Below are 8538 nucleotides of genomic sequence, written 5' to 3'. Positions count from 1 at the left end.
TTTATTAGGTTTCAAAACTTTTTTAAGCATCAAAATATTGACTTAACCTTTATACTTTTTCAATATTTTATTACAAACATATTTCCATCAAACAGTTAATAGTCAGAAGAAACATAATTATTTTTAATTTGGTAATTCCTTGGTAATAAAAGCTACAAAATAACTATCCAGACAGATTGAAAACGTTCTTTTTGGCATCCTGTGTTTTGGTTACTGTTTGGGTTTCCTTAATGTTGCCATTTGGCAATGAGAAATCTTCTTGCGCCTTTTTACGTCAAGATTTCGCGTGCAGTTCGTCAGGCTACCGAAGCTGAGGTGCCATCCTCTCTGCAGAGGATTAAAATTGTGATGGCATGTCTTTGGATTAGGACTGGGCGATATTAGAAATTATATATCGTGATGCATCGCGATATAGTATTTTTAAATTTCATTTACTTGTAAGGCACAGAAAGTCAAATTTCTAACAATATTACAAATTAATATTTTCTCGTACTATTATGCATAAATAATTATTAAGTTCGATCGTAATGCTCAATTTCTAAATGAAAAAGTAAATGTAAGTTTTGTTACATTTTCTAAAAATGATCATGCAAATAAACGAAAGATTTCTTAATTTAAAAATAAATAATAAAAAAATAAATAAAATTGAAATTTAGCATTATATTTATCTAACAGTATAAAAAGAAAATTTAAAAAATAAGTTCGTTAAAAATTATTTTTATGTTTAAAACAAAGTGCTAAATAAATTTTAGAAAAAAAAAACGCTTTTAAATCACTATTTTTTATTATTATTATTTCAGATAAATAATTAAATTAAATTGAATTATAACCGAATTATGAAAGAAAAACAAAGGTTTAATTTCTTAGAAAGAAAAACAAAAGAATTGTGATATTCGATAATATATTTAGCTAATTAACAAATAATATGAAGAGAATATTTTTAAAAAAAATATTATACTCTCTAATAAAACGAAGTGCTTAATAATTTAAAAAATGAATAAAATACGCAAACCTTTCAAATTTTTTTGAATAAACAAAGTTGATTGACTTTACCCAAATCCAAATGACAAAAAATAAGTTTTGTTTTAACTTTATTTCTAGAAATAAAAACAGCAAGATTTATAAACTTAAAATCAGTAATAAATTTAAAACCAGTCCTACTTCGGATCATCATATTCAATGTTTCCCACACCGTCGCCAATAGCCCACAGCTCTAATGCGACGTAAATAAACAACAATAACCTTTAAAGATAATATTCGTTCAAAAAATAATTCTCACTGTAAAAGGTTTGTAATGAATAAGCAAGTTCTTTCTAGGCTTTGCTCACTATATGCAATTGATAGAAGAATTTCTCGTAGACTAGCGTATTTCACGTATCATGCTTCTAAAGCACTTTCAATGAAATCGATTACTTGTCAATACGATTTGCACATGCGCAAGACGTTTTTACCAGTAGTTTTTAAACGTTTGCTGCCACGTTTAAGACATTTTCTTAAAGCAGTAATCTATTCTAACTGAATGAGGAAAAAAAAATCTCCCATGTGCATTTGGAAAGTAACCTGATTGGAGAGCTTTTTGAGGATAAATATATACTTATCTGGTTTCTATACTCATCACCAAATTCACATACGCGATTTTTTTTCCACATACAAAGTGGTCCCACAATGGACTGACCGTCATGACACTGTTTCCAGTATATAGCAGAATCCAGTCGATCACTGACTGCAGTCAGTATGCATGAGGAAGGTCATTTGAAACACAGAATCCCCGGTTTACTGGGAGGACACATCCATTCATCTGCAAATCGTAATTTTCACCTGAGTCAGAGTAAGATCTAACTCCAATCCAGAACTTCTAGAGGTATCACTTGGAGGAGTTTGTGACCCTGACAGATTTAGCGTGAACCATTCCCCTTAACTGATAATCGAAATAGTGATAGTATGTATTCGGATCCTTCTCAGGGAGATTTCCCAAACTATCGGATCCTTCTCAGGGAGATTTCCCAAACTATCGGATCCTTCTCAGGGATATTTCCCAAACTATCGTCAATATTCAATTGTGTAATTCTAGAGCGACGTAACTAAATTACTACTACAATTACTTTACATCAAAAGTGAACTGTCCCGAAAACGAATGGCACACACATGTGCAAATGACTACTATGGATGGGTGATCGTGTAAAGCTAAGGGTGGTGGCGCTAGTGGTAAAATTGCTCTTTCACGACTTCCGGGTTACTGCTTCCGATTTATTTTTACGCCGCAGATTGAAAAAACGCGCCATCATATTATTGCATCATATCTTTTGCAGTATTTCACATGTACCGAGTTCCTTCTTTCAGCCTTTAAACTTCAGCATTATCATATTAATATTATAATCATTAGAATATTTTCTAATTAGGCTAACTTAAAAAGATATTTTTAAAGATATTTTTGGCGACATTTTATTCAAATGTAGCCAAATAAGGGATAAAATACAAAATATGGCAAACCTTAAGAATTATTCACAATGAGATGTTAACTTTCCAAAAAAAATTTTTGCCTTACGACCTCTGAGAATCAATACATTTCTAAAAGCTCTTATGAATGGTACAATTATGTTCAGATTTGAACCCAAATTACAATAACAAAACTGCATAGAATATTAGGCTTGTTCACACATCGCCTCGTAGTCATAACATAAGCGGAGGGATACACCGGAAATTTTCTAAATTTCTTCCGGTTTAAGGACGCTTGTTATTGTTTACATTAGATCATCCATCCATATGAATACTGCTGACCACAGTACTGACGTAAAATATCCTCAGTCTTAGACGGGTCATGGGTTAGAGTCCCCTTGCAGTCAGGATAACTGTGGGAGGTACTCGTGGTCTTCCTCCCCATGTAACGCAAATGTGGGTTAGCTCCATCAAAAAGTCTAAGTTATGGCAAATTTAAGTTATTGAGCCAAAGTTACAGAAAATTTAAGTCCTTATGTGTGATTTTTTTTCTATATATATATATATTTTGCTTTAAATATTGATTATCTATCCATTGTAAAATTTATTTTAATTTTATTATATTTAAAATTATAATACAGGTCGTTTGCACGTGTTTACTGTTTCCATTGTTGTGAGAGTAAGTTCCCCGTTTTATTGCTTCATACTTATGATTTAATACAATGAACTACATCTTAAGTCTCCTTTTCTAGAAATTGTAACTTTGCTTCAACTCTCGTTTTTATTCTTATAAATTTTAAGTCAGTAATTATTACACTGCGTCCTATCTCTCACATGTATAAATAGCAACGTAGTATCTAGTCAAAAAATTTAATTAAATTTCATAAATTTCTGTTTTTTGTTTTTATTTAATACAAAGAGATTTAAAAGAAACTTATAAGATATTTTTAAACGAAGCTTTTGACCTTTTCGATTAAAAATGTGTTTAAAAGCATTAAAAACTTTAATTTCACGGCAAGTTTGAGGTGTGTTAAAATTTTTAATTAAAGTCAATTCTTTATATTCGCATTTGAATGTTGAAGCGAAATTTTTATGATGTCTGGCGATCACTGAAAATCACAAATCTGGCAGGAAAACAAATTTTATCATAAGAATTTTAAACCTTCCAAAACAAAATACTCAATCCAAAGAATGGTAGACAATATTACGTTATTAATTTCTATAAAGAGATAATTACCATACTTTTTGTTTGCAATTTATTTAGATAGTTTTAAATATTTTTACTTTTAAACTTCAACGCACCAAGGGCTTTACTGTACGATTAACTCAACAATGAAAACAATCTTTACATTTTAGACTGCATATAAGGTACAATAAATAAAACTGTTTTTTAAAGGATTCGTGTTTATAGCAAACATCCATATAAAGATTGTTTAGTGAATATCAGGGCTCGCCAACCAGGCAAAGTTAGCCCTACCAGGAAAAAAACCTCAGATATTTTTTAAGGTGCATTTTTTCAAACTTTTCTTTACTAGATCAATAGATTTTTCTTCAAAAGTAAAATAATTGCAAATTATTGCAATTTAAACAGGCGTTTCCAAATAGTTCAAGATCAATTAATTTGCTGTATTAAAAAAAAATGTCATTTTAAGTGAAAAATTAATTATGTAATTTAAAAATGTCACTAGAGTTTCGTAAGCGAACAGTAAGATATATAAATGAATGGAATTAATCTTATCAATGGAACTAATTAATATTAATTTTTTATGATTCCAAGAGAATTTAATTAGGTTTTAGAAATTAAGAGCTTAAACATGAGACAGATTCTAGTCTAAATTTGCTATTAATTTGCAATAAAACTTATAAACTGTCATTAGGAATTAACTTATTTTGCTAAAAAATCTGTTTCGAAAAAAATTTAAATAAATTTACAGTAAGCGAAATTTGACTAGAATTTAAATGTGACTAGACTTATCTAATGAGTGCTGTTTACTTGCAGCTTAAGCGCAATAAATGAAGCTTATTGTTTGTCTTAACTTTCTTAGTGTTTTCTTGTATTTTTTTATTTATTATATATATATATATATATATATATATATATATATATATATATATATATATATATATATATATATATATATATATATAGCGTTGGTGGCCCATACGATTTTGTAATTAATCGATAGATAGAGAAATAGAGAGAGATTGTACTATAATTTTAGGCAATTAATTTTAATTTTTCCCACCAAAATTCTTAGGCAAGTGTTACTAGGATTAATTGTTTACCCTTAATTTTCATTGGTTATTTGTGTAATAAATAAAAATTAATTTTTCCAAGCTTTCTTTTAATTATTTTGAAATTGCGTTATAGCCTCAAGTTATTTAATTATTTCGATTTTAGTTTTATATATCAAATATCAATATTTCAAATGTATTTAGAATTTTTTTTTTTTTTTACCTTTGACTATTAGTCTTTCTTTTAATGCTGTAGGTTATCCCATTCTACTACTACATTAATAATATAATGTTTTCTTTTTAAACAGTCATTTTTCACAATTTTACTTAAAATTAGAATTTATTTAACTTAGCATGCTTTAAATTTAGGCAAAGAAGTTTATTTAGAATTGCTTAAGTAACTTTAAGAATGATTTTGTATAATACTATCTGGCTAGCAGAAATGTAAAATCAATTTTCTTAAAATAAATGTCTCTAAACTGATTTCACTGTGCTTAAAAAGTCAATGACATACGCATAAAGTGCAATATTTCTGATTCGCATAATTTAAATATTAAATCAAAGTAAACTTTCAAATTCTCTAAATGAATTTTGTTGCTTTAAGAAAGTTTTTGTGATAAAAGTTTCGAAAAATCATCTCTTTCAACGAAATAAAACTTATATTTTTACCTATAATACGATTCATTATTTCAACATGTAAATGTGTTGTTATACAATGCGCTAAATAAAATTTCGTTTAGAAAAATAATGCATTAAAGTAGGCTGAAATATGAAAAATATACTATATATCAAATAGTTAATTAAGTTCTATTTCTTTCCTTGAAGTTGCAAATTTTGGTATTTTTTTGAACCCTAAAAGTTCAATTAATAAAAATTCTGCGTATTTTCGAAATGAATATCAATGTGTTTATTTTTTTAAAGTATAATTAAATCTGGTTAAAATATTTTATATGTTAACCAAGTAATATATAACTTCGAATATTATCTTCAACTTTTGAATTATGTCATGTTTAAAAGCGAAAAAAAAGTTAACAAGCAATGCAAATATTTATTAAAAGAAAGAAACATGAGAAAAAAAATTAAACTAATTTTACTTATAATAGAGATGTTAAACGTTGAACATTTCCCGAAGAACCCTAGAAGTTTCTTTTTAAGTATAACATGTTTATAAATAAATAGATCCTCAAGTGAACAAATTTTTGTAGTGTTCCAATGCAGAACTTGAACTTAAACACGAACATTCGGAGTGCCTTGTATTGGATACAGTACCTCCTATCTAAGCTGAATTAAATGCAAGAATTAATTAAAGTACTTAAGACAGAATAATTAAGTTTACGTTAAGTTAATATTAATAAAATAAAAATCTTAATACATTAAACTTAAAAAATTGGTATAGCAAATTAAAAGTAGGAGACAAATTCCCAGATATACAATCACAGGAAATTGTAATGAGTTAAACATAATATTCAAGCAAAAGTTAAATAAAAATAAAATAAGAGATTAAAAGTTAAATTATATTAAAATTAAGTTAAAGTTAATCACCCATTCGATAAATATTAAGCGAAATGTCAAAAGCAGCCAGTGAAGAAACCAAAACACAAAGTGTAAACATCGCGCTCTTTAAAATTAATCAGAGGAGGGGGGGTGGCGCTACAATCGCCGTGGAAAGAGAAACCTAATCTTTTCGCTCTTATCCTTCGCATCCCTTTTACAGGGGCGGTGACTATCTTCACCCTGGCCGCAAAACAAGTTCTGCGGGAGGGTGAAGGAGATTCCAATGCAGATAAAAATCCCCATTTTTATACCTAACTCACTCTCTCCCTTCACTCGTTTTCCCTATTTCAAAAGGCAAGATTATTTTCTTACCCCTCGAATTGCCACACCTGCACGACCGCACCCCTTTTTTCCATTTTGACAGGTTTGGTGAAAAGAGGTTTAGGGCAAATGAAGGTGGAACCCTAAAAATGACTTTTTCACATGGGAATTATTTTGTTACAAATGGAACTTCTGACGGTTTTTGTTTTAATTATTTAAATGATAATTTAAATTTTATTTTCATTTTCATTTTTTTAAATGATGAAGTACTCTACAGATAAAAAAACATTCAGTAACAGTGGTATACATTGCGAGATATTAAAGAACATCATTGCAACTGTAAAACCTTAGAACCTAATTTTTTAAGAACTGCTGAAGATACATTGAAAATACCAAAATCTCTTGCAAATCCGTTAAGAATATTGTAAAATCTGTATAAATTTTTTTCCGTAATTATCTCTATAAAATAAGCTTACAAATATTTTTTTCACTTCGTATATAGAGACTTTTTATAGAAAACCGCGAATCATGTTTAAAGTAACAGTGCAATCAATCATATTGCTTAGAATTTTACAAAAAAAAAAAAAAAAAAAAAAAAAAAAAATGAAGAAGACCAAAAGAATAATTGATCATCCCAAAATACATTAAATGGTAGTAACAGAAAATTATTAAAGAATTGTTTTGAATTCTTTTGTTGCAGTACTCTTTTTATTATTTAGTAAGTATAGTTGTTGTCGTTTGACAAGTACAGAGAAATACAATTCAAATGGGACCGAAGGTACAGTATTATACTGAGTAAGTACTCAGTATAATACTGCAATATTCCAAGTTAAGATGAATAAAAGTAAAATGAAGGATTTTTGAGGTTTGTGTTTTTCTTCGGTTTAGTATTATAATATTAGTGATTTTTACAATTTTTATAGCTTTATTTCATCAAAAATGAGTTACACTCAGGGTTTACTGCCCTTTTTTTGATAGCTATATTACATTCGTTTTGTCAAGTTGGTTCAAATTAAGAAATGTGCGAATAACATTTGATAACGATGTAAGCGAATGATATTTTTTAGAACTATCTAAACCACGTGTTTATTTTTTTACAGTTAAGCTTTTTTTAAACAAGTTTTTATAAACCTAAATAGCATAAAATGAACTGTTGGCCGGGAATCCAATCACACTGAGTTGAGTTCTTTTCATGCGATGCATTTCTAAAAACGTGATTTTTCATAATCTAAAAGCATAAAGTTACCGGAAAATAGCATTAACTAGCTTGTTGTAAATTACTTGACTATCATAAGCTGGCTGCGATCAATTACAGCATTTTTGTGACTATCATAAGCTGGCTGCGATCAATTACAGCACTTTTGTTGCCGAGTAATACTGAATTATGATGAACTTTCTTTTGACGAGATAATCTTTTAAAAATCCAGCCAATCAAAAATGACAAATTTAGCTCACACGTTGTTTGAAGTTCAAAATAATGGCTTTTAATACTTACTCAGAAAAATCTGAATTAAGTTGTTTGTTCAACACCGGCTTTAAAATATTTTTATACTAATGCAAATTACAAACATCATAGTAAACACCGTAGAACATTTATAATTGTAATGCTTAAAAAACGACTATTATGGCCCACGAGCTTTCACATTTTCCTTACAAACGACAGAATCCTTTTTTTTTTTTTTTTTTTTTTAAAAAATTCTCAAACTTTCGCATTATTTATTTTTCATAATTTACTTCCATATTAAAAAAGAAATCCGAGCCAATCAAAAATAACAAATATGTATAGATCAAAAACAAAATAAATGTTTTTAATCCTTACTGCCTGCTTCTACTACATATTTCTAATTTCAAGTGAAGCTAGGGAAGTGTGACTCGTCAATTTTGAAATAAACTAGTAGGATGTATGCCTTATGAAGAATAATTTTGGAGGGCAACATTCGTTTCGGCCCATAGAGGGTCCTATGAGAGATAAAAAAATAATTAAGCATGTAGAAAAATCGGTATTTCATTACTTCAATGCAGACTATTAGTTATTGTAATTATCTCATACTC

This window comes from Parasteatoda tepidariorum, chromosome 9 (genome assembly GCF_982258835.1).
Source record: "Parasteatoda tepidariorum strain Cologne lab strain chromosome 9, Ptep-v5.0, whole genome shotgun sequence".
Classification (NCBI taxonomy): domain Eukaryota; kingdom Metazoa; phylum Arthropoda; class Arachnida; order Araneae; family Theridiidae; genus Parasteatoda; species Parasteatoda tepidariorum.
Note: the sequence above shows the minus strand (reverse complement) of the source record.